Genomic DNA, 24,925 nt, shown 5'->3' with positions numbered 1-24,925 from the left:
AGTACCTATTCAGGAAACTTGAACCGGGAAAGGTGCTAACTCCTGTCCTATTGAAGTTAGATAATTTTTAAAGGGATTTTTCTTGTAGTTGTGCTGCCCTAAGTCTTATTAATCTTACCCTGAAGGTTCAGAGAGCAGCATGTAAAGAAAATTGGTCAGTGCAGTAGCAGCTGGTAGCTGCTACTGGCATGTGTGATGAAGCCATATTCCCTGTGTGATTGAAAATTATAAACGTGGTATCTCAAATACCTTAAAGTATAAAAATAAAGTGCTTAGCCTGTCTTTTGAGTATATTCATCATTGACATGTATCATCACTTTCCAAAGCCAGTTATTTTATATTTACAAACGTAAATTGCAGAAAGGATTGCTGTAGGAAATATTGTCAGTGAGTCATGTCAGACCATTCTCATTTTGATTTTCAGAGACCCTGCTAAAGAGAAAACTTGCATGTTTTTGTAGTTTAAAAACTTACACATAAATCAGTGGAGAGCTTCCCTAGTAACATGTCCCTCAGCATTCAAAATTAGTGACAGTGTCACTAAGATGCATCTTTTACTGAATATACTGGGTAAAGAAGCCTGAAGGAGCAGGCAGATACCTATTTGTTCCAAACACTGTATGTTGGATTCTCTGTTTCTGTGATTCACCTCGTTCTTTCCATCCATCTCCATTCTCAGTACCTGGGTAGATACTCAGGACACAAAGAGAATAAGGTCTTCAAAAAGCTAGCTTCTAGTCTAGCTGGGGAGAATGATGAGTCAACAAATAATTACAGTGTAATACCTTGGTAAAGCAGAGCATGCAATAATTAACTCTGGTTAGGGATGAAGTGGAGCTGGAGATAGTTCAAGGAGGCTTCAGGGAGAAGGCGGCAGTGAAAGGATGAATCAATTGAGGAAAGTGGGGGTGGAGGGCATTTCAGATCAACAGAAAGATGAGTTTGGGTGGTATTCTGGAAGCTGTTAGGACTTTCGGGAGGAGGGGTGGGGGAGATAAAGTTTGCCATGAGAAGAAAAGGATCAGGGCAAACATATTAAATTTCTTTTAAGCCTGCTGAGTGATTTTTATTAAGTTTTCCCAGAATGCTTTTAAGAATGCAGTGCCTATCTGATCCTGGGTGCTTAGTTTCAGGGTTGGGTTGCAACCTAATTCATCATTTTAGTTACATTACCTGCCCCTTAGTAACTTCCATAAACATCTGTTTATAGCGAATGAGTGAGTGAGTGAATGCAGCACCAAATGTAATTCCTGAAATAAAGGCTTTAAATTTTCTTTAGAAGAATGTTTTCTTGTTTAAGTTAGTTTTGTATTTATTGCTTTTGTTTGCTTTTTGGTAAAAAGTTTCAGATTTGGGTTTTTTCCCCCATGTTTTTGCCTGGAAGTGATGATATAGTTAAGAGGTTCCCTCAAAATATAACCATATTAAATTTAAAATAATATAACATTATTTTGAGTGTTACTCAGGTACTCTCTTACTACCAGATTTTAGCATAATGTAGCTACAGCATGTTTATAGAAAAATTTGTGGGAGGAAAAACCCATGACTTAGGAAAGATGAACTTTAACAATAGAACTCTTAGGTCTAACATGTGGAGTGATAATCCTGGTGCTAATAGAAGTCAGCATGTTGAGGTAACATACTACCCCCCACCTTTTTCTTTAAATCATGGCACATAGAACAAAGTACAGTGATTGCCAAGGCCTTAAAGGGATGCTTTGATGCTGCTTTTGACGTCTGACAACTCCAAATTTTATGATACTGAAAGATAAACAGTTAAACTGGGATCTAACTAAGTCATGATCATGAAGTCTAAGAGGCTTGTCTCTGCAGAGACCTGACAAAAAGGGGAATTGGTGAGTGCGGCTCAGTGCTACCTGAAGAAGAGAGGCTTTTGGTGGACACAGGAGTTCTGGTCACTAGAAGGACGCCATTGTAGCAGTGGACACCCATGCTTACAAAGTCCTGGCAACACTTTACAACATAGGTCTTAAAAAAAACTATGAAGCTCAACCAGGAAGAAAACAAATATTAAAACCAGGTAACACAGCACTAAAAAAAAAGTGATGCTGTGTCATTTGTACACAAATATATAACTGCATTATTTTTGTTAAATACCCCACCTGTGGGCAGTGCCTGGCAGCCAGTTCCTTGGAATGTAAGTTGAGAAATCCTGCCCTTTGGTAAATTACTCAGGCTCCCAAACCCTCCAGCAACATGGATGGCACAACCTGGGACCTTCCATCCTCATTCTTGCCTTTAAAAAGTAAGCTTCTGGGCCTCCCCGGTGGCGCAGCGGTTGAGCGCTGGGTTGCGAAGCTGCCCGCAGCCTCTTTGGTGCTGGTTCGATCCCCGGCTGCTCCCAGGCCACCGGAGGAGGGTCCCACATGGCGCGCAGACCTCTCCTGCCACCCGCTGCTCCCCTCAGCAGTGTACTTCGGTCCTTCTGCCTGCTCTGCTCCCCACTCTGGCTCTGGTGAATTCTCTCACCCTCCGGCGCTTCTGACTGTATCCAGTGCATGTATAAACAAAACAAACAAACAAAAAATAAATAAATAAACATGCCTCTATAAAAAAAAAAAAAAAGGATTTTTAAAAAAAAATAAAAATAAAAAAAAATAAAAAATAAAAAGTAAGCTTCTGTGTACTAAGCTGGCTTTCCAAAAGCTTTGGCATGGGGAACTCCCATGCAGTGTGGGGAAGTTACCCTGATGTGATTGTTCCAGTAACTGGAACTGTTATTTCCCATCACATCTTAATTTGCTGGCATTCTGGGGTTTTTTGTGTGTAAATAGCACGAGTTGTGTTCGTTGAGTCCTGGCTGCCCTCAGATGAATTGGTAGCGTCTGATCTCAGCAGAGAAACAGTGACCTCAGAGCCCTTCCTCAGCAGTGAAGCTGTGACCTCAGAGCCCTTCCTTTCCATCTGCAGTAGTTTCTTAGGTAATTGTTTTTAACTGCTGAAAAAAATCTAAGTCACTCAGTCCCACCTATCTCATCAATTGCCTTCATCTTTTTATATCAGTCAAAATAGTTTTTCAGCTGATAGAGACCATGTTTTAGACTTAATCGACAACCTGCAATCTAAATATTGACCCTCTGTGCCAAATATCTTAAACTTAGGGCAAGCAGGTGTCTGATAATATATAAATTCAACTTATTTGTAATTCCTGTCACTCTGTTAGGTACATTGACAAGCCCAGAGAGTTTTATTAGTAGTATGGAATATGAGTTTGGAACCTCTGTTCAAAAAAACACCACCTTTGTTGGTTTTGATTATTAGATTGTTCTGCATAACAATTTCAGTATGCATCAGGATCACTTTGGGGCATAGTTTGAAAATGTGGAGTACTGGGGTCCAACCCTAGAGATTCAAATCCTGTTAGGAAACCAAAATTGAGACCCATGAAACAAAAACATTAAATGCTAAACATACCATAGGTGTGGCTAAATTCCAATTTAGCATGAGCTAGAGAAGGCCTGAACTTCATGGTAGTGATGGAGCCATAGGCTTGGTAGGGGAAAACGTTTAGACACAGACCTAGAAGAGCAGGGGAAGGCATTTATTCATTGGAGAGTGGGAAGAATAGAGGCTATGCAAATGTGCAAAGGCACACAGGAGTTGGGTGGAGGTGGCACTGAGGGATGAGCGTGACTGTACCAAATGCAGATTCATGTTGTTTGTTCTTACCCTGTGTGTTCAGAGAGGAGTTGGAGTGGTGTGTGTTAAATGTCACGTATTGAATGTGTGGGCTTTTCTGCTGAGACATCTCACTCCTGATCAGTAACCGAGAGGGCTAACAGAATCAAATGGGCAGGTGCCACTGTTCTTTTCTTGGTTCCATTTGGGTTTCTCCTGAGGGTAGAACTCCCTTGAGAAAGGTTCTCTCTGATAGAAGAAATTGAGCTCCCAAACACAGTCAGGGTTCACTGCAGGAGTCCATCTAAGCAGAATCTTCAATGATTGAGAAGGAATTGGGTCATGAGGAAGGTGCTCCAGGAAATGGGAAAATATGCAGTCACATTCCCACAAGAGAACATGGCATGATTAGAGTTGAAAGGAATTTTATCAGGCAGGAGCCTAGGATGCCTGAAGGGGAGCTGAAGCCAAAGAGATGAATGCAGGGGCCAGACCTCGAGGTGTGTTGTAGACCGTAGTGTTAGATTTTGTTGTTAAGGCAATAGGAAGCTGTCATAGGGTCTTAAGTAGTGTTATTTTATGTTCTGTTTGAATGACTGGACTGAAGAGGGCAAAGGCCACAGTGGGAAAGTAAGAGATAAGAGCCTGGTCTTGAGCACAGAGGTGGGAATGGAGAGAAAAAGAGAGGAAATTTAGAAGGCCGGTCCAAAGGACCTGGTAGCCATTTGAGTTTTGGTAAAGGAGCAAGTTCTGACTGTGAGTGGATAGTGCTACTATACCCTGAGGTCTGGAATATAAGCAGAAGCTCAGTTTAGTGGGGAAGGTGAGTTCATTTTAGGGAGTATATAGACTGAGGTGTTTGTGGGATTCCAGATGAAGATTCTGGAGGCCAGATATTGAAAATGGGAAAAGATAACTTGAATGTTGTGGTGCCAGGTTGGTTTCAGCTCCAAAATCTCTCTCAAAGCGACCCTACTTTCCACCTTCTCTGCCGTTTTAGTTCAAGCTACTTTTAACTTTCTGCTGGGCTGCCCACTTCTTTATGCATCCATTCTTACACAGCTGGCAAAGTAATCTTTTAAAAATGAGGGCCTCCCCAGTGGTGCAGTGGTAGAGCGCTGGGTTGCGAAGCTGCCCACAGCCTCTGCAGCGCCGGTTTGATCCCCGGCTGCTCCCTGGCCACTGGAGGAGGGTCCTGCATGGCGTGCAGACCTCTCCTGCTGCCCGATGCTCCCCTCAGCAGTGTACTTCAGTCCTTCTGCCTGTTCTGCTCCCTGCGCTGGCTCTGGTGAATTCTCTCACCCTCCCGCGCTTCTGACTGTACCCAGTGCTTGTATAAATAAATAAATAAATAAATCTTAAAAAAAAAAAAAAGACCTTTAAAAAAAAATGAGATGGAAACTTGACATTTCCTTGTTTAATTAAGCTCGGTCATCACTGACTTCTCATTGCCCTTAGAATTCTAACTTCTTAGCAGAACTAGAAGGCCCCAATCACCTGCCCGCATGCCTGCTGCCTCTCTGTACTCATATTCTCCCTCTCATGACCACGCTGGAGGTGCACTCTCTTCTTCAAGGCCATACATGTCTTTTTCTTGTTGTATGACAAGTTCTTTCTCTTTCCCTGGCCTGTGTTCATGCTGCTCCCTCTGCCTGGAATGCTGTTCCCCCACCCACAGTCTGGCTAATTCCTCATCTTTTAAGTCTTACCGTCGATGTCATTTTTTCAAACCTCCTGCGCTGTATTAGAGCCATCTTGCGTTTTTCTTTCCTAGCACTTAACACATAGAATTCCTATAAGTTACTTGTGTGTCATTAATAACTGTCTCCCATATAAGTTCTGTGAGGGCAAAATCCCTCCTGGGTTTTGTTAACCATTGGACCTCCAGCACCAGAGAGTCCAGGCATGTGGTCCCACACCAGAGAGCCCATGAATATTGGTTACATTTGTTGAATGAATGAGAATAATAATCTTCATCTTCTATCTGGAAAAACTTGCAATTCTTACACTGTCACAGAATAAATAGGACCGTGATTCAAGCTTTAAATTTATGTAGCTGATTTCATCAGTGTTTGACAGCCTGTCATTTTCAGCTATTATTAAACTACTCTCCTCTGGGATGTTGGGACATTAAAATTGTAAGTAAAGTCTAAGGGTATTTTCCTTCCCTGTTGCCTGTGTTCATTATGGGGACCAGTTGGCCTAGACTGGTCACACTGTCATCATTGTGACAGTGGTATGGTGACTGGCTTTGAAAATTGGAAAAACTGGCACTGGTTTTCTTACATTGGGCATTTATGGCATAGTTCAGTAGCAGCCCAACACATGCTGTTTGCATTGCAGCTGTGGGAAAGTCCACCTTTGTGAAGTTACTCACGAAAAGTTATCCAGAGTGGCACATAGCTACAGAACCTGTAGCAACATGGCAGAACGTCCAGGCTGCTGGCACCCAAAAAGTAAGTTTTCAGTGGCTGTGGTTAGTTGGCTGGCATGGGTGAGTAAACTAATTGTAATCATGTAATTTGCTTTGAGTAGGTGAAGTAGCCCAGTTTGACTCTCCTTTTTAAAATGCCTTCATTCCAGAAGGCAGACCACATACACTAGGGAGGATATGACTTGTTTGAATATGTTCTGTTTTGACTTTTGTGGGCTTTGTATGTCTATGTGCCTGTTTTTTATGGTTTTTCCAAGCATGTCTAGCGTCCCAGCTTTGAAGATTCATTTTGTCATTTCTCCCCTTAGGTATTTGTATTATTATTACTGAAGTTGACCATCAAGAATAATAGTTGATTATAGTGATTTTTATTTTATTTTATTTTATATATTTCTTACATCATTTTTCATTTTTGTACAATATCTGCATTTTCATCTTGGTTATAGTCCCCAAACACCCTTGTTTTCCTCCTACTCCCTTCTCTTCCCCCCCATAGTGTGTCTCTGGTTTACAGTTGCTGTTGATTTTGATTTTTACTTTGTATTAATTAGTCTTTTTCCTGGTCCCTTATTTAGGTTTTCTAAATTCCTGCTATGAGTGAGACCATCCAGTATTTTTCTTTTTCTTTCTGACTTATTTAGCTGAGCATGATACCTTTTAGCTCCATCCATGTTGCTGCAAACTGCATGTGTTTATCTTTTTTGATTGCTGAGTAATATTCCATTGTGTATATGTAGCACATCTTCTTGATCCAGTCATCTATTTTGGGCATTTGGGTTGTTTCCATAGCTTAGCTATTATCAATAGTGCTGCTATAAACATTGGGGTGCAAGTGCCCTTTTGAATTAATATTTCTGTGTCCTTTGGGTAAAAGCCTAGGAGTGGAATTGCTGGATCATATGGAAGCTCCATCTTTAGCAGATTGAGGAGCCTCCACAAAGCTCTCCACAGTGGTTGGACCAGTTTGCACTCTCACCAGCAGTGCAGGAGAGTTCCTTTTTCTCCACAATCTCACCAACATTTGTTGTTGCTAGTTTTTTTAAAGTGTGCCATTCTCACTGGTGTAAGATGGTATTTCATTGTAGTTTTGATTTGCATTTCCCTGATGACAAGTGATGTTGAACATTTTTTCATATTCCTGTTGGCCATTTGCATTTCCTCTTTGGAGAAGTTTCTTTTTAGCTCTTCTGCTCATTTTTTGACTGGGTTATTTCCTTTGTTTTTGTTGAGTCTCATCAGCTCTTTGTAGATTTTTGTGATCAGTCCTTTATCATTAGTGTTGTGTGCAAAAATTTTCTCCCAATCAGTGGGGTATCCTTTAGTTTTGGTTACTGTCTCTTTGCTGTACAGAAGCTCTTTAATTTGATGTAGTCCCATCTGTTTATCTTTGTCTTCACTATCACTGCTTTAGGTGATGTGTCTTTAAAGATGTTACTTATGTGTATGTCATGTAGTGTTTCACCTATATTTCCTTCTATGTATTTTATGGTTTCAGGTCTTATGTCTAGTTCTTTAATCCATTTTGAGTTGTTTTTTGTGCATGGTGTGAGGTAGTTGTCAAGCTTCATTCTTGTGATGTAGCGACCCAGTTTTCCCACCACCATTTATTGAACATACTTTCTTTGCTCCATTGCATATTCTTTGCTTCTTTGTCAAAGATTAGTTGACCATAACTCTGTGGGTTTATTTCTGGATTTTCTGTTCAGTTCCATTGGTCTGTGATCTGTTCTTGTTCCAATACCATGCAGTTTTGATTATTATGGCTTTGTAGTATATTTTGAAGTCTGGGTGTGTGATACCTTCACTCTCTCATTTTTTTTTTAAGATTTATTTATATATATACAAGAACTGGGGTACAGTCAGAGGCATGGGAGGGTGAGAGAATTCACCAGAGACAGGGTGGGGAGCAGAACAGGCAGATGGACCGAAGACACTGCTGAGGGGAGCAGCGAGTCAGGCAGGAGAGGTCTGCCACGCCATGTGGGTTTCTCCCTGGCCAGCTAGGAATTGAACCCACTCTGCAGAGACTGTGGACAACTTCACAGCGTGGCGCTCAACTCGCTGCATCACCATGGAGGCCCTCTCCTTTTTTTTTTCAGTTGAGCTTTGGCTATTTGGGGTTTTTGGTGGCTCCATATAAATTTCATCAATATTCGTTCTATTTCTTTGAAGAATGTCATTGAATTTTTTATTGGAATAGCATTGAATCTGTAGATTGCTTTTGGTAGGATGGCCATTTTGATAATGTTAATTGTTCCAGTCCATGAGCAGGGGATGTCTTTCCATTGCTTTGTGTCTTCTTCTATTTCTTTTATACGGTGTTTTATAGTTTTCTTTGTATAGGTCCCTTACTCTTTTGTTAGGTTTATTCCCAAGTATTTGATTTTTTTTTATTTCAATAATAAAAGGAATGGTTTTCTTGATTTCTTCTTCTTCAGATTTATTGTTTGTGTATAGGAAGGCTACTGGTTTTGTGTGTTGATTTTTTATCCTGCTATTTTACTAAACTGATTGATGAGTTTGATTAGTTTTTCTGTGGAGTTTTTGGAGTTCTTTATGTATATTATCATATCATCTGTGAATAGTGATAGTTTGACTTCTTCTTTCCCTATTTGGATTCATTGTATGTCTTTCTCTTGTCTAATTGCTCTGGCTAGGACTTCCAGTATTATATTGAAAAGCAGTGGTGAGAGTGGACATCCTTGTCTTGTTCCAGATCTTGAAGGAAATGCTTTCAACTTTTCACCATTGAGAATGATATTGGCTATGGGCTTGTCATATATGGCCTTTATGATGTTGAGGGATGTTCCTTGTATCCCGAGAATTTCAAGGGCCTTTATCATAAATGAGTGTTGTACTTTGTTGAAAGCTTTCTCAGCATCATATGGTTTTTATGTTTCTTTTTGTTGATGTGTCGGATTACACTGACTGATATTCGGATGTTGAAACATCCTGTGACCATGGAATAAATCCTACTTGGTCATGGTGAATTATCTTATGGATACATTGTTGGAATCTGTTAGCTAAATTTTTTTTTTAAGATTTATTTATTTATACAAGCACTGGGTACAGTCAGAAGCATGGGAGGGTGAGAGAATTCACCAGAGCCAGTGCAGGGAGCAGAGCAGGCAGAAGGACCGAAGTACACTGCTGAGGGGAGCAGCGGGCTGCAGGAGAGGTCTGCGCGCCATGTGGGACCCTCTTCCAGTGACTGGGGAGCAGCTGGGGATCGAACCAGCGCTGCAGAGGCTGCAGGCAGCTTTGCAACCCAGCGCACAACCGCTGCGCCACTGGGGAGGTCCTGTTAGCTAAAATTTTATTGAGGATTTTTGCATCAGGGTTCATTAGAGAGATTGGCCTGTAATTTTCGTTTTTTGTGTTGTCCTTGTTTGGTTTTGGTATTAGTGTAATGTTGGCTTCATAGAGCGTGTTTGGTATTATCCTGTCCTTCTCAATTTTTTGAAAGAGTTTGTGAAGGATAGGCAATACTTAGTTTCTAAATGTTTGGTAGACTTCATTTGTAAATCCATCTGGTCCTGGGCTTTTGTTTTTGGGGAGGATTTTGATTACCATTTCAATTTAACTGCTTGTAATTGGTCTGTTTAGGTAGGTGTTCTATTTCTTCTTTATCTAGCTTTGGGTGATTGTGAAGTTGTAGGAATTTGTCCATCTCTTCTAGATTGTTGAACTTGTTTGCATATATAACTGTTCATAGTATTTTCTGATTATTCTTTTGATTTCTGCAGTGTCTGTTGTGATTTCTCTGTTTTCATTCGTGATCCTATTTATTTGTGTTTTCTCCCATTTTTCCTTTTGAGTCTGGCTAGGGGGTTGTCTATTTTATTTATTTTTTCAAAGAACCAACTTTTGGTTTCATTGATCTTTTGGATTGTTTTTTTAGTTTCTATTTCATTTATTTCTGCTTTGATTTTTATTGTTTCCTTTCTACTACTGGTTTTAGGGTTTTTTTTGTTGTTCTTTTTCTAGTTTGTTGAGATGTGCGATTAGTTTGTTTCTTTGAGTTCTTTCTTGTTTCTTTCTCTTTTTTTTTTTTTTTTTTTTTTTTTTTAGAGGCATGCTTTATTTATTTGTTTGCTGGTTTGTTTGTTGTTTTGTTTATACATGCACTGGGTACAGTCAGAAGCGCGGAGGGTGAGAGAATTCACCAGAGCCAGAGCGGGGAGCAGAGCAGGCAGAAGGACCGAAGTACACTGCTGAGGGGAGCAGCGGGCGGCAGGAGAGGTCTGCACGCCATGTGGGACCCTCCTCCAGTGGCCGGAGCCGGGGATCGAGGCCGCAGAGCTTCGCAACCCAGCGCTCAACCGCTGCGCCACCGGGGAGGCCCTCTTTCTCTTTTTTTTTTTTTTTTTTTTTAACAGGTTTTTTTAACAGTTTTTTTTTTAAAGATTTATTTATTTATTTATACAAGCACTGGGTATAGTCAGAAGCACAGGAGGGTGAGCGAATTCACCAGAGCCAGAGCGGGGAGCAGAGCAGGCAGAAGGACCGAAGTACACTGCTGAGGGGAGCAGCAGGCGGCAGGAGAGGTCTACATGCCATGTGGGACCCTCCTCTGGTGGCCGGGGAGCAGCCAGGGATCAAACCGGCGCTGCCGAGGCTGCGGGCAGCTTCGCAACCCAGTGCTCAACCGCTGTGCCACCAGGCAGGCCCTCTTTCTTGTTTCTTGATGCGAGCCTGTATTGCTATATATTTTCCTCTTAAAGTATTTTTGAATTTCTTCTTTGATGTCTTTGTTAGTCCAGTGGTCTTCCAGAAGTGTGGGTTTCAATCTCCATGAGGTAGGAGGGTTCCTTGCTGTTTTATGGTTTATTTCTAGTTTGATGCCTTCATGGTCAGAGAAGAGGGTTGGTATTGATGTTGGCACCAGATGACGTGAAGAGCCCCATGTTGGGTGCCAAAATGTTGTCGTTTTGTGGAGTTGCAGGTCCTTGGGTTCACTCTGGGAAAGTTTTCATCAGAGCTCCCATTTCAGCGGCACATGGCAAGTTCCCCAGGTAAGTTTCTACATGAGACAGAGACATTAGTTATATTTAAAGAACAGGCTTATTAGGGAAAGGGAAAGGGACAGGTTTTGCTAAGAGAGGCCTGCATGGTTGCAGGTGTGAGCGGCCTTCACAGGTCACAGGCAGGCAGGAAGCTGCTACCCTGCCAAGGAAGAGAGTTGGTGAAAAGAGGCACCTTCATAGTCACGGGTGGGCAGTGGGTGTGCTGCCCTGCAGAGGGAGAGAGTTGGTGAAAGGAAGCACCTGCATAGTCACAAGTGGTCAGTAGGAGTGCTGCCCCCAGCCTGTGCAGAGACTGCATTGATATAGTCCTTTTCTCTTTGGGAGGGGTCACTCCTCCGTGGAGTGGCCTGCTTGTTGCTAATGTTGGGTAACAGGCAAAACTAGAAAAGAGATTCCAGGGTGGGCCCAATCTCCATATCTTTACCCTCAGGCCTGTGTTCCACTCCCTATAGCAGTCTGATCCTGCTTGGGTCTCATGCCTTGTGATAAGGCACTGGTGCCTAAGGGTCACGACCTCTATAGCTGGGTTAATGGTCATGTTATTCCCCTCGACCCCCACCTCCTTGTGTGAGTCAGGTTTTAGTCTTGTGAGGACTCCTTTCCAGTTTTCTATTCTTGTCCTCCATCAGTATGATTTCAATCTTAGTGTATCTGTTGATGTTTGTCTTGTGTCCCAGTATGTGATCGATCCTGGAGAATGATCTGTGTGCACTTGAAAAATGTGTATGCAGATTTTTTGGGGTGTAGTGTTCTGTAGATGTCTGTTAAGCCCAAGAGGTCTAGATCCTTATTTAGAGCTTTAGTATCCTTACTTATTTTTTGTCTCATTGATCTATCCATTGTTGATAGTGGTATGTTGAAGTCTCCTACTACATATGTATTTTCTCTGATGTCTGTTTTCAGAGATGATAATAATTGTCTGATATATTTTGGTGCTCCTTCATCTGGTGAGTATATATGTTAATGAGTGTTATGTCTTCTTGATGTAGTAATGTAGTGACTGTATGGGTCTCTTTTTACTGTTTTGAGTTTGAAATCTGTTTTATCTGATATAAGTATAGCTGTTCCTGCTTTCTTTTTAGGTCCATTTGCTTGTAAGATTGTTTTCCATCTTTTTACTTTAAGTCTATTTTTATCTTTTGTAGGTAAATGTGTTTCCTGCAGACAGCAAAAGGTTGGGTTTTGTTTCTTGATCCAGCCTGTGACTCTGTGTCTTTTTATTGAGGAGTTTACTCCGTTTACATTTAGAGTCAATATTGATATTGGCGTCTGTATTTGCCATTTTGTTTGTCTTTTCTGTGGTTTTATTTTTTGTCTTGTTTCGTTCTTATTCATCCCTCTGTTGGTTCTGGCTTTAGGATTCCTTGTAGTATTTTTTGGAGTGGGGGTTTATTCGTAATAAAATTATGGAGTTTCTGTTTGTCTGGAAGGTCCTTATTCTTTCTTCATAGAGGGAGGAAAGCTTTGCGGGATAGAGTATTCTTGGTTGACATTTATTGTCTTGGAGTTTGTTAATTATGTCCCTCCATACTCTCCTTGCCCATAGTGTTTCCTCTGAGAAGTCTGATGTCAGCCTGATTGGTTTTCCTTTCTATGTTATCTGTTTGTTCCCTTTTGACAGTTTCGTTATTTTTTTCTTGTCTTGGATTCTTGGGAGCTTTACTATTATGTATTTTGCTGTATTTTTCCTTTCATCATGGAACTTTGGTATTCTTCTTGCTTCTTGTATGTCTATTTTCAGCTCCTTCATGCTTGGGAAGTTCTCTTCGATAATCTCCTTGAATATTTTCTCTGTTCCTATGTCTCTCTCGTCTCCTTCTGGGAATCCTGTAACTTATATTTCCTTTCCTCATGGAGTCAGATAGTTCCCGAAGTCTTTCTTCATTCTTTTTCCTTTGAACTTCTGTTTCCTATTCTGTTTTGATTCTTTTTATTTCTGTGTCTTCGAGAGTACTTTTTCGTTCTTCCATTTCATCTATTCTGCTTTCATTGCTTTTCCCAGAATTCTTCAGCTCCTCCATTAATCTTTTGATCTCCTGCATTTCTTTCACTTCCCTCTTTAGGGACTCAATTTCATTCTTCTCATCACTGATTATTTTTCCCATATCGTTTTTGACTTCTTTCAGTTTTTTAATCATGGCGATTTTATTTTATTTTTTTTTTAATTTTTGAAAATTTTTTTTATGAGTCTATTTATTTTTAAGATTTATTTATTTATTTTATTTATACAAGCACTGGGTACAGTCCGAAGCGCAGGATGATGAGAGAATTCACCAGAGCCAGAGCGGGGAGCAGAGCAGGCAGAAGGACGGAAGTACACTGCTGAGGGGAGCAGTGGGCGCGGCAAGAGAGGTCTGCGCGCCATGTGGGACCCTCCTCCGGTGGCCGGGGAGCAGCCGGGGATTGAACCGGCGCTGCAGAGGCTGCAGGCAGCTTTGCAACCCAGTGCTCAACCGCTGCGCCACCGGGGAGGCCCAATCATGACGATTTTAAATTCTCTTTCGGGAAGGCTCAGAAGTTCTTCCAAGTCACTGTTGTAGCAGTCTGGTGGGTGATTTTCTTTTGGTGGGGTGTCTTTTCCCTGAGGACTTGCTTGGTTGCTTGTAGTTTTTCTTTCCCTGCTGCTTGTTTTCTTATTTGTCCTATGTGTTGGGACACTGTGTCATTGGTACTGACTGGCATCTCTTTGGTAAGCTCCTTCTGGGATGTCGGAAGCTCTGACTGTGAGGACAGCCCTTTCTCAGTTCCACACAGTTTTGGTGAGGGCTGGAGGCTAAGTTCCCTGTTTCAAAGGTGGTGCTTCTTGGGACCGCCCTCCCCTGCGCCCTCAGTCTGCCCCCGTGGTGGCTGTCTTCCCTTCTTGCTCCAATTCCCAGTAAGGGGGCCTGGCTTGTGAGGGGTTTCAGCTCACCTCTGACTGTGGGGACAGCCTTTTCTCAGTTCCACACAGTTTTTGGTGAGGTCTGGACACGAAATTCCCTGTTTTCAAGATGGCGCATCTGGGATCGACTTCCCTGCTCTCTTGGTCTGCCCCCATGGTGGCTGTGTACCCCTCTGGGCTCTAACTCAATTATAGTGATTTTGACTTATTTATTAAGTCTTAGAAATTGGAAGGGGCCTTAAGAGAGAGCGCATCTTGTCATACTTTGAGTCAATACAGAAATAATAGCTAGCATTTATAACACAGCTCTGTACACCAGGCACTGTACTGAACCAAGCACTGTGCATTTCACTTACACCTCATGACTTGGAGTTTGCTTTGGTAAAAGCCATATGGTTAGTTTGAACACCAACCACACTGGTGGAACGATTTGAATATGAACCCAAGAGGTGGCTGAGTCTGCCTCAGTCTCCACGGACTCCTCCATGGAGCATTCACTGAGTGGCTCATCTGGTTTTTAATAACTGTAGTTGTTAGAAATTTCTGGCATAGCCACTTTACATCCCTGTGGCTCTTACTCATTGATTCAAGTTCTGCCTCTTAACTTTTCCAAATGACAGCCCTTCATGTTGAAAGCGATGATTTGCCTGTTCTCTTTTCCCTTCAAGTTTCCTCTATCTCAAGGCAAACACTGTTTTCCTCTAAACTCTTCCTCATTTTGATATAGTTATTATGTAGGTGAAAAACTCCGATTTGTTAGAATTTACTGAAATTGGTATACAAATGAACGAGACGTTCTAGGTACAGCCTCAATGATACAGAATGTCATTAGAACTTGTTCTGGGTGCCATTTTTGTGTTACTACAACTTAAAATTGTGTTACCTTTTTTGGTAGGTACATCATACTTATTGAGAATATTTGTTTTTTAAATTGTTTATGTGCGTATGTGGATGTGGATTTGTGGATTTAACTAACTATTTAGAAAATAAATGTCTCTTTCTCTGAGTATGCCACAAGTTACTTATTGTGGGGACTTGAAAGTATGTCCACAAATTGATACGCTTTCCTTCAAATAGTGGACCATAATTCTCCCCTTGAGTGAGGACTGGACTTAGTGACTTGATTCTAATGAACAGAATATAGCAGGAGCAACAGTGTGACTTCCTAGGGTAGGTCATGAAAGACATTGTATAGTGCATCTTGTCCTCTCTTGATCACTTTCGGCTCTGGGGCAGTCCAGCTGCATGTCATGAAGCATCCCTGTCTGTAAAGAGGCCCACATAGCAGGAAACTGGATCCTCCCGATGACAGCTGTGAGAATCTTCTTGTAAGCTATCCCTTAGCCCCCATTCAAGCCTACTGTGACTGTGGCCTCAGCCAGTATCCTGACTGAAATCTCATGAGACACCTTGAAGCAGAACCATTCTAAACTGTGTCCCAAATTCTTCACCCATAGAAACTGAGATGAATGACTTAAGTCACTAAATGTTGACATAATAGGTAATTAATAATCCCATTATCCAGGGATAAAATAGTTGACATTTTTGTTTTTTAATATTTCTGTAAGGAAAATAAATACATATACATTTATATACATCTATAAAACATCTATAATTACTCTTAAATAAAAATTGTGACTGTTAGGGACATGTCACATGATACACAAGGTCTTCACAGTGATGGCATATTAATGGTTGCAGTGTACTGTATAATATGATGTCCTATCACGTAGTTATCTAGTCTTCTGTTTTGAATATTTACTTTTCTTATTTCTTATTTTCTTAGTTTTAGGGAAAACTCATAATTTTCCTTGGTAATAATCACTTGTAAGAGTTTTTTAAAATCCATATTTCATTTCTATATTACTACATCATTACTCTTATCTGGTTCTGTCTTTAATGAAACTACTTCTAATATAGCAGTGTTAAGTTTTTTTGTGATTGCTGTTCATTTCATTTTTTGTGATTGCTGTTCATTTCAGTGCTTAACCCCTTGTGCCACCATGTGGAGGAGGAACCCCTCTATTACTTATAGTAGGATATTAACTGTTTTTAACAGCATCAGTGTCAGATTTTCAATAAAATCCTTTTTAGCAGCTAGTGAGATGAACCATAAGGTTCTACTTTCTTAAGTAGATATGATAATGATGCCATTTTCATGACCAAACCTTTTTTTGGTTGTGGAGCACACATTAATTTGTTGATATGTTGCTTGGAATTTCATGTATATACTTGTAAATTTAATTGGTATACTATTTGTATATACAGTTCTTGACAGGTTTTTCCATTGGGTTATGAAAATGGATTGAAAAGCTTTCTCTTGTCTTTAGCACAGTAATTAACATTCCTTGTGGGTATGATAGAAATTATTCTAAACATTTTATGAATTCAGTGCTCTTTGGGGGGAATCATTATAAACAACAGCATCTTCAGTTATTATTCAGGGTTGGGTTTTTTTTTAGCCTTCTTAGGTCAATTTTGAGAAAATTGAGATTTTTCTAATTTAGTAGTATAACTTTTATACTTTAAACTCTGTGTCCAGAATTACTTTATCTTTTTTCTGATGTTGCTTATTTGTGCAAATATTTTCGAACGGAATAAACTCAATAGATGAATGTTTATTTGTCCTTTTAAGAAAGATACAGGATTTGGGCCTCCCTGGTGGCGCAGCAGTTGAGCGCTGGGTTGCGAAGCTGCCCGCAGCGTCTGCGGCGCCGGTTCGATCCCCGGCTACTCCCCGGCCACCGGAGGAGGGTCCCACATGGTGCGCAGACCTCTCCTGCCACCCGCTGCTCCCCTCAGCAGTGTACTTCGGTCCTTCTGCCTGCTCTGCTCCCCACTCTGGCTCTGGTGAATTCTCTCACCCTCCCGTGCTTCTGACTGTACCCCGTGTATGTATAAACAAAAAACAAACAAACAAATAAATAAATAAAACAAAAACATGCGTCTGTAAAAAAAAAAAAAAACTAATATCTTTAAAAAAAAGAAAGATACAGGATTTTATTTTTTAATTCTGTGGGAATTTGCATTCTCATTCATTAATTTTTTAAATATTCATTTCTCAGAATTTCTTTGCATTTTTTTTTAAAGATTCATTCATTTATGCATACAAGAGCTGAGGTACAGACCAGGAGTATGGGGGGGTTAGAGGATTCACCAGAGACAAAGTGGAGAACAGAAAAGGCAGATTGCCCGAAATGTACTGCTGAGGGGAGCAGTGGTCCAGTCAGGAGAGGTCTGCTGCGCCACATGGGTAGCTCCCTGCTGGGGATTGAACTCGCACTGCAGTGGCTGTGGACAGCTTCATAGGTTGTGCCTTAACCCCTTACATTACCAGGGAGGCCCATTCTTTGCATTTAAAAAAAAAAAAAAAAAAGATTTATTTATTTATTTATGCATACAAGAACTGGGGCACAGGCCAGAGATGTGGGGCAGGGGGTGAGAGGGCTCACCAGACACAGAGTGGGGAACAGAAAAGGCAGACTAACTGAAATACACTGCTGAGGGGAGCAGTGGGCAAGACAGGAGAGGTCTGCTGTGCCATGTGGGTAGCTCCTGGGCCAGTCAGGGATTGAACTCATGCTGCAGAGGCTTCAGATTGCTTCATAGTGAGGTGCTTAACCCCTTGTGCCACCAGGGAGGCCCCCGTTCTTTGCATTTTTTAAGCTCTGGTTTGAATGATTAATTTGTGTATTTTACCCTTTCTAATCTGTCGTAATAAAAATCATTTAGTTGGGAATTTTTTTCATGGGATAAGCTTTGGCTCTGTCTTCTAGGTTTTGACATACAGGGTTTTAACAGATTTCTGAAGAGTTGGGAATTGTCATTTTTTTTTTTTTTTTAAAGATTTATTTTTATTTGTTTATACAAGCACTGGGTACAGTCAGAAGCGCGGGAGGGTGAGAGAATCCACCAGAGCCAGAGCGGGGAGCAGAGCAGGCAGAAGGACCGAAGGACACTGCTGAGGGGAGCAGCGGGCGGCAGGAGAGGTCTGCGCGCCATGTGGGACCCTCGCCGGTGGCCGGGGAGCAGCCAGGGATCGAACCGGCGCTGCAGAAGCTGCGGGCAGCTTAGCAACCCAGCGCTCAACCGCTGCGCCACCGGGGAGGCCCGGGAATTGTCATTTTTTATGTATTTTTGTCCAATGGTTATTTTTTAAATATTTTACATTTTCCGAGTAGATTTTGTGCCTGCGTTATTTTGTTACTTCTAATTTTATTTTGTTATGGTCAGACAATGTGGCTTATACAATTACTTTTTTTTTAAAGATTTATTTATTGATACAAGAACTGGGGTACAGCAGAGGCACAGGAGGTGAGAGAATTCACCAGAGACAGAGCAGGGAGCAGAATAGGCAGACGGACCTAAGACACTGCTGAGGGGAGCAGTGGGCGAGACAGGAGAGGTCTGCAGCACCATGTGGGTTTCTCCCTGGCCGGCCGGGAATCAAACCCACACTGCAGAGGCTGCAAACAGCTTCACAACACTGAGCTCAATCCACTGCGCCACCAGGGAGGCCCTTATACAGTTTCTAATGGAGGAAGTTAGTGAGATTTTCTTCATGACTTGTGTATGATCACTTTTTGTTAATACACAAAAACTAATTTTTGTGCATGATCACTTTTTATAAATGTGCCAGGGCCTTTTAAGAAGAACATGGAATTTGTTGTGACATTTATAAGTTCTGTCATACCCTTGATCCTAACTAAGCCCCATGATCATAATATTTTTTTTAAAGATTTATTTTATTCATTTACATAAGAACTGGGGTACGGGCCAGATATGTGGGAAGGTGAGAGGATTGACCAGAGACAGAGCGGGGAGCAAAACAAGCAGACTGACGAAATACACTGCTGAGAGGAGTAGCGGGCGGCAGGAGAGGTCTGCGCTCCATGTGGGACCCTCGCTGGCCGCCTGGGATCGAACCGACTCTACAGAGGCTGCGGGAAGCTTCGCAACCCAGCGCTCAACCGCTGCGCCACCGGGGAGGCCCTCTCATGATCATAATATTAATAACACTTCTAAGGAATAATTAAAATGTCTTGGTTTAATAGCCATTGTGAGATGTATACCAGTTTCAGACATGTGAGAAAAATGATTAGAGTTTCCATTTTTTAGGTTCCATATTTTGGGTTCTATTTTTTCTATTAAATTCTGAGAGAAATGTGTAAAAGTTTTATGCTTTTAGTGTACTGTACCCATTTCTCATTGTATTGATAATTGACTTTCCTCTCTACATATTCTGGTGCTTTTTAATTCTGTGTAAAAAGGTTCATGAATTCTCCCTGGAGTCTTTCTTGGTTTATTAGTATTTTTTAAAAAAACCCTTATTGTAGAATTTAATGCTTTTCTTCTTGATATATTTTGCCACATCTGCCTTCCTTTTTTTTAAAGATTTATTTATGCATATAAGAACTGGGGTACAGGCCAGCGGTATGGAGGTGGGGTGCGGTGAGAGGATTCACCAGAGACAGAGTGGGGAACAGAACAGGCAGATTGACTGAAATACACTGCTGAGGGGAGCAGCAGGCAAGTCAGGAGAGGTCTGCTGCACCATGTGGGTCACCTCCCGGCTGGGATCGAACTCATGCTGCAGTGGCTGTGGGTAGCTTCATCTTAACCCTTTGCGCCACCAGGGAGGCCTCTGCTTTCTTTTTATTTGCTTCCACTAGTTGGATTTTGCTAACCCTGTGTTTTCAGCCACAATGTTTTCATCTTATTTTAGGTTCTCTTAGGAATTTTAGTTTTTACCCAGTCTTAGGGTTTGCCTTTATTGGGAATTTTTTCCTTTACCATAGTTATGTTTAATTTATCCCTGCCACCTTATTTTGTAATTTTATATGCTTTGTTTTTCTTTTTTGCACTTTAAATGTTTTTAAACATTTCTTTCATTTCATGCCCCTTTGTTCATATGGAAAATGTATTATTTTTATTCAACCAGTGGAAGCATTTAAATGAAAAATATGCATGTTTCAGCTTACCTATCAATGTTAATGGCATATCTGTGGAAACAAAAAACCTAGTACTTTTTTACTGCCACTTTCTGCAGACTCCATCCCCCAGATATATTGAAATCATCTAAACATTAATAATAGTTTACACTTTGTTCCACTTATTGATCACTGACCACTGTTCTCTCATTATCAATTCTTCCCATTTCTAAATTCTTTATTCTGATTCTTTTTTTTCAATTTTAGAGAAGTTCAGAAAGGGTATATAGGTAGTATAATTTCTGAGTGATTGCTTGTCTTAAAATGTCTTTCTTTTTCTCTGAAATAGAAAAAGTAGTTTCTGTTGATCCTTTTTTAAAATAAGTAACTGGTATTTTGTTTTTATGAATTATTGACATTTTGCCAGGATGAGTCTGGTTGTGGCTACTGTGTGTGTGTGGGTGTGCACGTACAAGTCTGAGAAAGTGAAAGCTGTATATGTAAATATGTAATTTTTTCTGCTACTTCGTGGCTTTTCTCTGGTGGACATTCTCATGTCTCTTGAAATTTTCTTTAATTTTTTATCTTGTATTTTAGCTTCTTTTTCAATTTGGGTATTTCTCTCTGACTATAGCTCCCAAATGTAATATGGTTTTAAACTTTATTCCTCTTCTAAAATACCTAGAGATACTACATGTTTGCTATTAGATAGAGATTCTCAGTAACGGTGAAATTTAATGAGAGGGAAACACACACCTAATGAGTAGTGTTCTTCCTCTGCTTAACTCTTCTTTGTTGGGAGTAATATTTCACCTCTGTGTATTGAACTCATCAAAATCATTTCCTTTGTTAGAATCTTTGAGTACTTATCAGGCTTCAAGAGATTATTCTAACCCCTCTTTGGAAAGTTGTGTGATAGAAAATTGTATTAATTACAGTGAGGCGGAACACATGGCATTATATCTTGTTTCTTTCTAGAGGGAAGGGAGAAAAAGCAAAAACTTCTTACATATTACAGTGTCTGTTAGATTTCCTCCTTCTAAAACCTTATCATTTCTAGTCTAGTTTGTAGTCTAGTTTCATTTTCTCATCCCCTCTTTCTTTTATAACACTTTCATTTTTTTATTTTCTCTTAAGGAGAACTTCTTACGCCTGAAATTTTACAAAATATTCATTAATTAGATTTATTGCAGAACGCAGTCTGCTAGTTACTATCTTCATTTGGGTGTTTTATTTTGGCAATTGCATTTCTTCATATTGCTCCTTTTTTTATGACAGCTTGTTCTTATTTTATCAATGTGACAATCTCTTGAATCTCATTGATCTTTCCTGTTTTCCCTTGTTTCTGGCAATAGTTCTTGTCTCCCAGGATTGGTCCTCTCCTTTTGAATTGTTAACTATATTTATATCCCAGATTGTCCTTGTATTTGTTTATATGTTTGAAGGGATGGTTGTATTTGTTTCGTAGCTGAGATGGATTGATGCAGAAATTGTGTAGGCCCCTATACAGTTTTTGTTTCAGAACAGCCTCCCAAAACCCAAAAGAACAGTAGCCTCGAGCCTACTGGAGGAATAGCTCCACCAAGTCAACCTAGTGTAACTGCCAGCACAGTGCCCCACCCCCCACCCCCTTTGTTTTGTGGGCTTCCACAGAGTCAGGCCCTCTACAGTCTCTAGTGACACCATCAGAGACTCAAGTCTTTCAGATTTGGCCCCTGCTTCTACCTCCACCTTTTAGCCAGGGACCTTCTATGAGGCTGCTGTAGGGAAATGAGGGGGGAGGACTGGGAGTTGAAAGGAGGAAATTGTGTTGTGATCCACTCTCTCTACCTGCATTGCTCCTGGTGAAGTCTTCCAACGTACCGAGGCCTTTTTTTGTTATCTGGGAGTATATTTAGCCAAACTGGGCCTTTATCTTTGTCTTACCTGAAATGCCCTTTCTCTATCCCCATTTTCATCTGTGGAAATTCCACATATCATTTCCTTACCAGGTTGATGCCACTTTACCCAGAAACTCTCAGATTCCCTCTACCATATGTAATCATCCTTTTATCACATGTTCTGCTTATAGTCTAGTTCTTTATATACTTGTCATCCCCTTCCCTTTTGCATTGTGATGTTGGGAACCATGTCTTGCTCACCTTTATGTAGAGAAGTATTAAAATGAAGGTAGAGAGGGCCTCCCTGGTGGCAACACGGGGTTAACACGCAACCTAGGAAGCTATCCGCAGTCATTGCAGCACGAATTCCATCTCCTGCCAGGGAGCTGACCCACATGGCACAGCAGACCTTTCCTGACTGGCCACAGCTCCCTTCAGCAGTGTATTTCAGTCAATCTGCCGGTTCTGTTCCCCACTCTGTCTTGGTGAATCCTCTCACCCTTCTCCCACCCCCGCACTTCTGGCCTGTACCCCAGTTCTTGTATGCATAAATAAATAAATCTTTTTTTAAAAAAATGAAGGTAGAGAAAGCCAGGTTTGAATCTCTATTCAGTGTTCACTTGCCAGATCATCTTGGGACAAGTAAGTTACTTAACCTTTCTGAAGGAATTTTTTCCTTAGGAAGAAGGTCATAACAATAGTACCTACTTCAGCACACTGTTTTGAAGAAAATGAGATAAGATAGTACAGTGAACAATGAAACAAGTCTTAATTTGTTTTCTGTACTCAGTATAGCACCTATCCCATGTAACACCTTATCCACACAGGCCTTAAGTTAATGGTGACTGAGTGAATGCATTTGCAACGTGTTTTGCACAAAACTGACTTTTGCACTGAGTCAGTGGCAGAGCCCAGGAAAAAGAATCCAGGATTCCTGAGTATCCCACACATGTTCCCAGCTGGCGAATGCTGATGAAGTAGGGCTTCAAAAGCCTTTCCATAAGTCTGAGAATGGAGGAGAGTTGTTTGTCTGCTTTTGTTTATTTAGTAAATTGTAACCCTTCTATGAAAGAGACTTCTCTTTGATTGGTCAGATTTTTAAATATCAGTTGCTTTCTTGTCTGGGTTAAATGCTTATGAAGAAATAGCCACAGAAGTCCTCCCTGGTGGCACAGGGGTTAGTCTCAGCGCCATCAAGCTATCACCAGCCACTGCAGCAAGAGTTCGATCCCCAGCCAGGGAGCTAACCCACATAGCACAGCAAACCTCTCCTGTCTTGCCCACTGTGCCTCTCAGCAGTGTATTACAGTAAATCCTCCTGTTCTGCTCCGTACTCTGTCTTGGTGAATCCTCTTACCTCCCATATCTCTGGCCTACACTGCAGTTCTTGTATGCATAAATAAATAAAAATAAATCTTAAAAAAAGAAAAGAAAATAGCCACTGATGGAAGTCAATAGAGAGGCAAATAGTGTTATAGTGGAAAGATTTGATGCCAAGTAGAGTGTTTTTTTTTTTTAAGATTATTTGTTTATGCATATGAGACCTGGGGTACAGGCCAGAGGTGTGGAGGGGAGAGGATCTACCAGTGACAGAGTGGGGAACAGAACAGGCAGACTGACTGAAATACAGTGCTGAGGGGAGCAGTGGGCGAGACAGGAGAGGTCTGCTGCGCCATGTGGGTAGGTCCCTGGCAGGTCAGGGATCGAACTCATGCTGCAGAGGCTGTGGCTGGCTTCACAGTGCTGTGCTTAACCCCTTTTGCCACCAGGGAGGCCCCCAACTAGAGTTTTAGATGCTTATGATCATTAACTTCTCAGACAGACTGCTCGTCTCTGGTATTTTAGAGGTGGGATCTCTATCAGATTCCTGTCTAATAAGGAAGGAAAATTCTCTTCCTCTATTGTAGCTTGACTAGCTGAGGAATGTGATTGTATTTTTAGTGAAGGGATACTTTTGTAATTGCTTCCCTTATTATTAAACCTGCACAGGAATGGGGAGAAGGTAAACACCCATGAAATAAATATGCCTTCTAGGAAATTCTCCTCTTTTGCAATTTTCTCTAGGCCTGCACTATCCAAAATCTTGGAAACTTGCTGGATATGATGTATCAGGAACCAACAAGATGGTCCTACACATTCCAGACATTTTCTTTTATGAGCCGCCTGAAAGTACAGTTGGAGTCCCTCCCTGAGAACTCGTACAGACCAACAAGCAGGTACAGATCTTTGAGAGGTCTGTGTACAGTGACAGGTAAGACCTGGGACCCTTAAGCCCTGTGCTCAGGGCTGCATGTTTTCTCTTCCAGCTCAAACCCTGCATTACCCTGGATGTTGAGAATGTACTTTGGAAAACTGTGCAGATGCACTACACAGATTTGTTCAGACTTACATTTCCATGACAAAGTTTTTCATAAACTGTGTTTTCCATAAACTGAATGCATTTAATTTATCACATTGCCATTGATTATGTTCCCTTATTCTTTTCTGTCGGAGAGGCAAGCTGGAAGCTACCTTGTACACCATCACGTGCTAAAAGGCAAGGAACAGATATTTAAGTAACAGTGTATGTTCTAGGAAACCAAATGAATCAGTGGTTGGTTATTACCTTGAAGTGGTTGGTTATCACACTTGAAGAAAACTAATGAAATTAAAAGTTGTGTCCAAAATGACACAGGAGATATAGTCATCCTTTTCTCTTGTTCAAGAAAGGATTTCTAAGTTGAAATAGCACATCTATGAAATTGCATCTGTTTCAGATTTGCTCCTTTTGGCCCCTGTTATATGACAGGACTTAGTGCTGGCCAGTCTTTGATGGACATCCACTGCCTGTGTCAGGCTAGGGGAGGGGCATCATCCCAGCCACATGTGGTATGGGATGTAAAATCACTTTTAATGAAGTCTAGCTGCTAGCTTGGGAAGTCAGCCCATCTGTTCTAGAAGAACTAGTTCATCCAGGCCCCAGAATTCCTGGCTCTGCCCACAAGACCAGGCTGTGGCTTGTGTTTAAGCTGTTTAGAGATGAAGTGAAGGTACCTTGATCTGCTCAGGATTTTATTACTGAAAGCTATGAATGGCCTGTGTTACTCTAAAATTGTGCTTTAGAGCACAATGATCTGTCTTAAGCCCCTTTGCAT

The 24,925-nt window shown here is 41.1% G+C and overlaps 1 pseudogene; it reads left to right on the top strand.

Moving 5' to 3' along the window:
- Positions 1-1,589: 1,589 nt before the first annotated feature.
- On the top strand, positions 1,590-24,115 carry LOC119258565 (deoxyguanosine kinase, mitochondrial-like; annotated as a pseudogene).
- The last annotated feature ends 810 nt before the right edge of the window (positions 24,116-24,925 follow it).

The sequence above is a fragment of the Talpa occidentalis genome, unplaced genomic scaffold, assembly GCF_014898055.3.
Source record: "Talpa occidentalis isolate TD23 unplaced genomic scaffold, MPIMG_talOcc4v2.1 talOcc4.5, whole genome shotgun sequence".
Taxonomy (NCBI): Eukaryota; Metazoa; Chordata; class Mammalia; order Eulipotyphla; family Talpidae; genus Talpa; species Talpa occidentalis.
The sequence above is the reverse complement of the archived record's forward strand: the minus strand, read 5'-3'. Positions and strand labels throughout refer to the sequence as shown.